An 8,479-nucleotide genomic window follows, 5' to 3' on the forward strand; every position below is an offset into this window, starting at 1 on the left:
CCATTTCACAGCTCGTGGTGAAGACCATGGCTCATGGGAAGGTTTGTGGAGATTCCTTAGCATGTTGGGATTAAGGGAACACTTCCCTAGAACCAACCCCATGGACCACGAAGGGCACCACAACCCTTGGTAAGGACCACGAGCCTTGGGAAGGGTCATGACCATGACTTAGAGGCTAGGTGTGTTGGGAGGAGGTTGACTAGCCACTACCTCATTGTCCACGAAGGGGACCACAACTCGTTGTGAAGACCACGACCCGTGGGACCTCACGTGGTCGTTGGGCAATGCACTGTAAGTGAGGGCTAATTTGGGTAATTTCGGTTTTAATCCAACTTAAGCCAAGTCATTTTTCCTAAGCCTAGGACCCCTATATATACTATTTTAACTCTAAAACTAACCCATTCAAGCCATTATTTTAATAACCCAAATAAATCCCCAAAGTTCATCCTCTCAAAATATTTCTCTCTACAACCTTGAAGAAGAAAAAGAAGAAGGAGATTAAAGCTAGGGTTTCGAAAGCAAGATTTTACACATCAATTTATTTAGGCTTTATGATTAAGGTATGGTAACTATCATCCATGGAGTTCCCTCAAAATCTCCAATTTCAAAAGATAGAAATCCCCAATTGTTATGGTTTCATTCCAAAGTCATGGGTTCCTTTCATACTTGATTTAATTGACTAAATTGAGTTATATTAAGTATGAATTGATGATTTCTTATGATTTTTATGAAGTTTCCCCATGAACCCATGTAATCCCCATATTTCTCAAAGTTGATGATATCATGTGGGTCTTTGTTGATGAAAGATGAATTTTATGAATTAATGCATAAGGTGATAAAATCACATGAATTATGATAAAATCCATGTCGAATTCTTGAATCTAGATGTGATGATTGAAAGTAGTTTTTGAACCTCAAGGAGGTCAAGTATGAGATTATGCATATTCTATGAAATGTATGCAATTGTTTAAGGATACCTTGAGAGTAAGGTATCAATAATGTTGTTGTTGTTGTGTTGATGAAAGGATAATATCATAAAAACCTATGCACATTAATGTGAAAGGTTTTCTCACATAGTAAGAATTCTAAGGTTGAAAGGTTTTTCTCACCTAATTGAATCTAAGAGTAAAAGTGATCAAGGATGGTGAAAGGTTTTCTCACGCATTGTCTAAAGAGCTATCCTAATGAACTAACTTTGATTGGTTGTCAAGGACATCCTTCCATTAAGCATGAGTATATCAAGACTTAATAATTATCATGTGGGATTTATGCTTAGCACCGAGTGGATATTGAATATGAAATGGAGGCTCACACATAGTTGAGTCTGGGCTAAACAAATGGGAGCTCTCATATAGTTGAGTCCGGGTTTCCAAAGTATGTCTCATGAGATGGAAACCTTCACCTATTGAAGTACGGGTTTCTAGTAGATATCTCTGTATCCCGTAAACTACGTGCCCCTGTAGGATATTATATAGTGGATCAACCTAAGCTAAGAGTTACCGATTCTACCTTAGGCAAGTAAACCAACTCTTTTCGGTGTGGGAGACACCAGGTGATCATGTGATAACTCATATGGTCTCAATGTCGGTTAAGGCTTATTCTCACAACAATATTAATAATGAACTAAGACATGCTTAAAGAAGTATCTCATGGTGTTCAAGTTTTTAAAGATGATGCTTGCTTGCATTGAAGATAATATTATGACTTATTATTTCCAACTATCCCTATGATGATGTCTAAACTTGGTAAATTGTATGCTTTGAAATGAAACATCCCTTTTAGCATGTTTTATTGCATAGTTATCATACTTGGTGCATTTTTGTACCAATGCATACTCTTGCCTACATTTTTCTCAAATGAAGGTCCGACAAACAGTGTCAGTTTCATGGCTAAGTATTGATCTTGAGATTTCGAGCTTTGGTGAGTCCTCATGCATTGAGGATGGAGTTTTGTTGTTTAGTTTCTTTACATTGTATTTCCCTTTTGGACATGATGCATGGGCTATGCCCAATTTCATTCAATATTGTAATAGACAGTTATGATGAGAGAAAGTGTCTAGACTTCCCCTAACTTGTATGAAATCTTTTTTTAAGACTTGAAATCTATTTTACTCTTATTTTTCTATTTCTTATGTTATGAGGACTAAGTGGCTTGTGTGGAGTCCTTCGGGGTTCTGTACGCCTTCTTACATCTTGGGGGTACCCTGTCTCGTGACAAACTTGGTAATCAGAGCACAAGGTTAGAATGGTACTAAGATGATGTCTCATAAGACACATCTAGCATAGTCTTGTTGATGAGTGTGAAGCACGCAACATTTATGAATGAGAGGCAATATGATGTTTAGGAAACTACACTTCTTGATTACTCTAAGTCATGCCATAGAGTTTAACTCTATAAAGTCTCTCCTAGTCCTTGTCCTATGCTCTTTAAGATATGACTACTAGAATGGCTTTTGCTAGAAGGAATGAGGTAGACAATATGGAACAAGGAGCTCCTCGCCAAGCTCTTCAAGCTCTGATAGATCCTTTGACTGAGAATGTAACAAATGCGGAGGTTAGGTCAGTTTTTTAGATGTTTGCTCAAGCCTTGATGGTACAGGCTAATAGAGAGGTGGTAGCTCCCGTGAACCCAATTGTGGCTACAGCCGCTTCAAGAGTGTGGGACTTCATGAGGGTGAACCCTCCGGAATTTTATGGCTCCAAAGTTTAGGAGGAACCTCAAGAGTTTATCGATGAGGTCTATAAGGTACTAGATATTATAGGGGTTGCCCCGGTAGAGAAGGGGGAATTTCCTGCTTATCAATTAAAAGGTGTTGCTCAAGTGTGGTACGACAAATGGAAAGAGGCAAGGCTGGGAGGAGCGGGTCACGTAGAGTGAAAAATGTTTAAAACTACGTTTCTTGATAGGTTCTTTCCCCTTGAGATGAGGGAAGCAAAGGTTCAAGAGTTCATCAACGTTCACCAAGGAAGTATGAGTGTGAAGGAGTATGCTCTAAAGTTCTCCCAATTCTCAAAGTATGCAACAACAATGGTTGCAGATTCTAGGGCTAAAATGAGTAAGTTTGTGACGTGCATATCCGAAATGGTTGTTAAGGAGTGCCGTACCACCATGCTCATTGGTGACATGGACATCTATCGTCTTATGGTCCATGAACAACAAATTGAAGAGGAGAGAGTCAAGGAGAAGTCTAGGGAGGTAAAAAGGGCTAGTACCGATGATGGAAACTTCTCTAATGAAAAGTCCAAGGGACAAGGTCGATCTTGATTCTGATAAGTTTTTTGGTCAAAATTCCTCCAATTCTTTGTCTAAGTTAAACAAAGAGAGGGTGTCTAACCCTAAACTTCAAGGATTTAATGGTGGTGGATCTTCATTGCCTATGTCTAATTGCACCAATTAAGGAAGGAAGCACGATGGTAGGTACCTAGCCGACACGTATGGTTGTTATGATTGTGGTAGAAGTGGTCACAAAATGAGTGATTGCCTGGTGCTTAAGGCTAAAGGAAGAGAGGGCAACCAAGCTCCTCCTAGTGTTTCAAATTCCAATTCCCCAAAGCAAAACAACTTTTATGATCTCCAATCCCGAGGTGACCAAGAGAGCTCTCTGGATGTAATCACCGGTATGTCAAAAGTTTTGCAAATAGATTTGTATGTCTTTCTTGATCCCGGTGCTACTTTGTCCTTTGTGACGCCATATGTGGCAATGTGATTTGATGTGCTCCCCGATGTGTTGTTAGAACCTTTTTTTGTCTCTACTCTTATTGGTGATTCTGTGGTGGCTAAGAGAGTCTATAAAAGATGTCTCGTTTCCCTCTCTCACTGAGTTACTCTTGTTGATTTGGTAGAGTTTGATATGTTAGATTTCAATGTTATTCTTGGTATGGATTGGCTGCACTCTTGTTATGCTTCTATTGATTATAGAACTCTTGTGGTTAAGTTTTGGTTCCCGAATGATCTTATCCTACAGTGGAAGTGGGAAAATTTTATGCCTAAGGGTCAGTTTTTCTCATGTCTTAATGCTAGAAAGATGATCTCTAAGGGTTGTATTTACCATCTTGTTAGAGTGAGGGATGTAGACTCTGAAACCCCTACTCGAGTCGGTCCCCGTTGTAAATGAGTTTCCAGAAGTGTTCCTAGATGCCTTACCCAGTACTCCTTCCGAGCGGGAAATAGACTTCGGTATTGATCTTCTCCCAAATACGCAACCTATTTCTATTCCTCCTTATAGAATGACCCTAGCTGAGTTAAAGGAGTTGAAAGAACAATTGAAGGATTTGTTTAGATGCCTTACCCAGTACTCCTTCCGAGCGGGAAATAGACTTCGGTATTGATCTTCTCCCAAATACGCAACCTATTTCTATTCCTCCTTATAGAATGACCCTAGCTGAGTTAAAGGAGTTGAAAGAACAATTGAAGGATTTGTTGGATAAGGATTTCATCCGACCCAGTATCTCTCCATGGGGTGCTCCAATTTTGTTTGTTTGAAATAAAGATGGGTTTCTTCGTGTGTGTATTGATTATCATCAGTTGAAGAAGGTGATCGTGAAGAATAAGTATCCTCTTCCAAGGATAACTTATTTGTTTGACCAACTACAAGGGGCAACTTACTTTTCTAAGATTGACCTTAGGTCGGGTTATCACCAATTGAGGGAGAGAGGTGATGATATTCCAAAGACACCTTTTCAAACTCGGTAAGGTCATTATGAGTTCTTCGTAATGTCATTTGTGTTGACTAATACTCTAGTGGCGTTTATGGACTCGATAGATAGAGTGGTTAGGCAATATCTTGACATGTTTGTGATTGTATTCATTGATGATATTTTGATCTACTCTAGGAGTAAGAATGAGCATGTTGATCATTTGAGGATTGTGTTGCAAGTTCTCAAGGACCAATAACTTTTTGCAAAGTTTAGCAAGTGCGAGTTTTGGGTAAGGTCCATAGCTTTCCTTGGTCATATTGTGTCTAGTAAGGGTATTAAGGTAGATCCCAAGAAGACGAGTGTAGTCAAGAGTTGGCCTAGACCTCTAACTCCTTTGGATATTAGAAGATTTTTGGGTTTGGCCGATTATTATAGAAGGTTTGTTGAGGGAATTTCTTCCATTGCTTTTCTGTTGACAGCTTTGACTCAAAATAAGTCCAAGTTCATTTGGTCAGAAGCTTGTGAAAAAAGATTCCAAGAGTTGAAGGATAGACTTACTTCCGCTCTGGTGTTGACTTTAGCGAAAGGTACTGATGGTTTAGTTGTGTATTGTGATCCCTCTAGAGTTAGGCTGGGATGTGTGCTTATGCAAAATGGTAAAGTGATTGCCTATACTTCAAGGCAACCTAAAGTTCATGCGAAGAATTATCCTACCCATGACCTTGAGTTACCGGCGATTATTTTTGCCTTGAAGATTTGAAGGCATCATTTGTGTGGGGTTCATGTTGATGTTTTCACCGATCATAAGATCTTACAATATGTGTTTAGGCAAAAGGATTTGAATCTTGGCCAAAGGAGGTGGCTTGAATTATTGAAGGATTATGACATGAGTGTTTTATATCACCCCGGTAAAGCTAATGTGGTAGCGAATTCCCTTAGTCGAGTCTATGGGTAGTGTTGCTCATATTGATGATGATAAGAAAGAGTTGGTTCGAGATGTTCATAGGTTGGCTCGATTAGGTGATCAATTAGTGGACTCCACCAAGGGTTGTGTTATAGTTCACAATGGTCTGAATCACCTTTTGTAGCGGATGTTAAATCTAAGCAAGGTGGTGGTGCTTAAGAAATTTGTTGAGGCTTTCTCCCAAGGGGGAGATGGTGTACTTAGGTACCAAGGCCAGTTGTGTGTTCCTAATATGGATGAATTAAGAGGGAAAATCTTGTCGAAAGCCAATAGTTCTCGATATTCCGTTCACCCGGAAGCCACCAAGATGTACCGTGATTTACGGGATGTCTATTGGTTGAATGGAATGAAGAAGGACATTGCGGAATTTGTGGCTAAGTGTCCTGATTGTCAACAACTTAAAGTTGAGCATCAAAGACCGGGAGGTTTATCCCAAAATATTGGTATTCCTACTTGGAAGTGGGAAGAGGTGAATATGGAGTTTATAGTTGGTTTGCCTAGCACCTGGAGACAACATGACTCTATTTGGGATATTGTAGATCGGATGACTAAATTGGCTCACTTTATTCCCGTCAAGGTTTCCTATTCAATGGAGGACTATGCTATGTTGTATATAAGTGAAATTGTGAAGTTACATGGAGTGCCTTTGTCTATTATTTCCAATTGTCGTCCTCAATTCGCTTCTCACTTTTTGAAGTCATTCGAAAAGGGTCATGGCACTAAGGTTAAGATTAGAACAACTTTTCATCTCAAAACCGATAGGAAATCAGAGAGTACTATCCAAACTTTGGAAGATATGTTAAGGTTGTGTATATTTGACTTTAAGGTTAATTAAGATGACCACCTGCATTTGATAGAGTTTGCCAACAATAATAGCAATCATTCAAGTATCGGTATGGCTCCCTTTGAGGCCTTGTATGGTAGGAGATGTAGGTATCCCCTTGGTTGGGTTGAGGTGGGTGAAGTTCCCCTAATAGGTCCTGAATTGGTTTATGAGGCAATTGAGAATGTTTGACTCATTAAAGAGAGGCTGAGAACTGATATACCGTGAGTTTACGATATTTTTAATACATTTCACTTAAGAGTTGTGTGTGTCTAGATCCATTTTGTAATTCTACTAATGTGTTTTTATCTTGTTTGCAGGAAATAAGTTCGGATGTGGAAGTTGAGAGACATAGCTGAAGAATGTTGCAGAAAAGGGTATCTGCGGACGTGACTTACCAACCGTAGGTCCAGTCACGGTTCGTAGGTGGTAGGCGTAGATGGACAAGCATGGCTTGAAGTAAAATCAGGGAATTCTTAACCAACTGTGGAACCACGGTTATAAATGACGGATCGTAGGTCGACCTACGGGGGGTCCTGCAGGTCCGTCAAATGATTCAGAGAAGGGGGTTCAAGTAGCTGATTTCGAAAGTTTAAGTATGGAGCTACGGAAGAGGATCCATGGACCGTGGATCGAGTCACGGTCCATCATGTTGATCCGTCAATCGTTACTGAGAGTTGAAGATTTTGAATTTTGGAAGAATGCCTAGTCCTAAACCACGGAAGGGATATACGGACCGTAGTTCAGTCCACAGTCCATAGGTCAGTGTCGTAGATCGAAACCGCGTCCATAAACTTTATTTCGTTATTTTGTTTCCTTTTTGTTTAGGACTACGTTTTCTATAAATAGGGTATGTAAATCTCATTTTTGGGGGTTAGCCACTATTGTTTAACTCTAATTCTTGGTGTGTTCTTGGGAATTAACTTGCAAACATTAGCAATTTGATTTCCTGATTTTGGGTTATAAAGATTCTTGCTTTGAATTTCAATTGGAGATTACGGGGTTGTTCTATTCATTACTTAAGTTCATGAATTCTTCTGTTCTTACTAGTATGGGTAACTAAATCCATAACTAGGGTTGTGCGAACCATGAGGGATTAACAAAGTATGAATAGTAACTAAGTAATTCTTGAATAGTGTTGTTGCATGCATTCATAATTCTTTCGTTTAGAAGTCCTTTTAACGGTTGAAAACGTTAGAACTCACCTTGTTGCTACTTGCCCGACCAAGGAGGTAGTTAATAAGATAAGAATTATCAGCATAGATTTAGTGTGATATTATCTAGTAGTCTAATGTCAATTGGTGTGAGGGTTAAAACTAATCCATACATTGATGTGATGTCTAATATGAGGTAAAGGTAAGGGTTAGTAAATTATACACACGTAGTTGGACCAAGGTGCGGGGTGAATTTTTCTATTTGCCGGACCAAAGATTTAGGGATACATAACTTATCACTTTGCATGTAATACACTAGGAAAGGATTGTTATTACTAGGATTACTGTGTTATGAGGTTATGGGGAACACATACACCCTAGTTACTTTCTCTCATTGATAACAACTAAAGTTCAAATCTTGCTCACTTTATTTCTAAACAAAAATTAGTTATTTGTTACACAAACCCCCCCCCTCCCCCCGCCCTTTACTTACTGTAACGACTCTAAAAATGATAGGTTAAACTAGAGCATTAACGTGGAGTTAATGTCAAGAGTTCAGGGTAAAGGCTAAGGGCTTTGGGTGTAGGCCATGGTTTGGGAACCTAGGCTACCTAAAACTTAGCCTAGCTACAGCCTCCCTAGGCCTCGAGGTTCTTCACGACCAGTGGTGGTCACCACGAGCCATGGTGCCACCCGTGGTGGCTAGGCAGTAAGCCTTAGAAAGGTACCAAGTCAAGGCTCCCATTCACGAGCCATTTCACGCCTCGTGGTCATGACCACGGGCCATGGGTAGGCTCGTGGGGTGGACTTAGCTTGGTGGGAGATGTTGCAAGTTGAGGTGGCTACTGTCCCAAATTTCACGGGCACCACCACGAGCCGTGGTGCCCTAGACGGTCCGTGG

The sequence above is a fragment of the Solanum tuberosum genome, unplaced genomic scaffold (genome assembly GCF_000226075.1).
Source record: "Solanum tuberosum cultivar DM 1-3 516 R44 unplaced genomic scaffold, SolTub_3.0 scf00238, whole genome shotgun sequence".
In the NCBI taxonomy this organism is placed as follows: domain Eukaryota; kingdom Viridiplantae; phylum Streptophyta; class Magnoliopsida; order Solanales; family Solanaceae; genus Solanum; species Solanum tuberosum.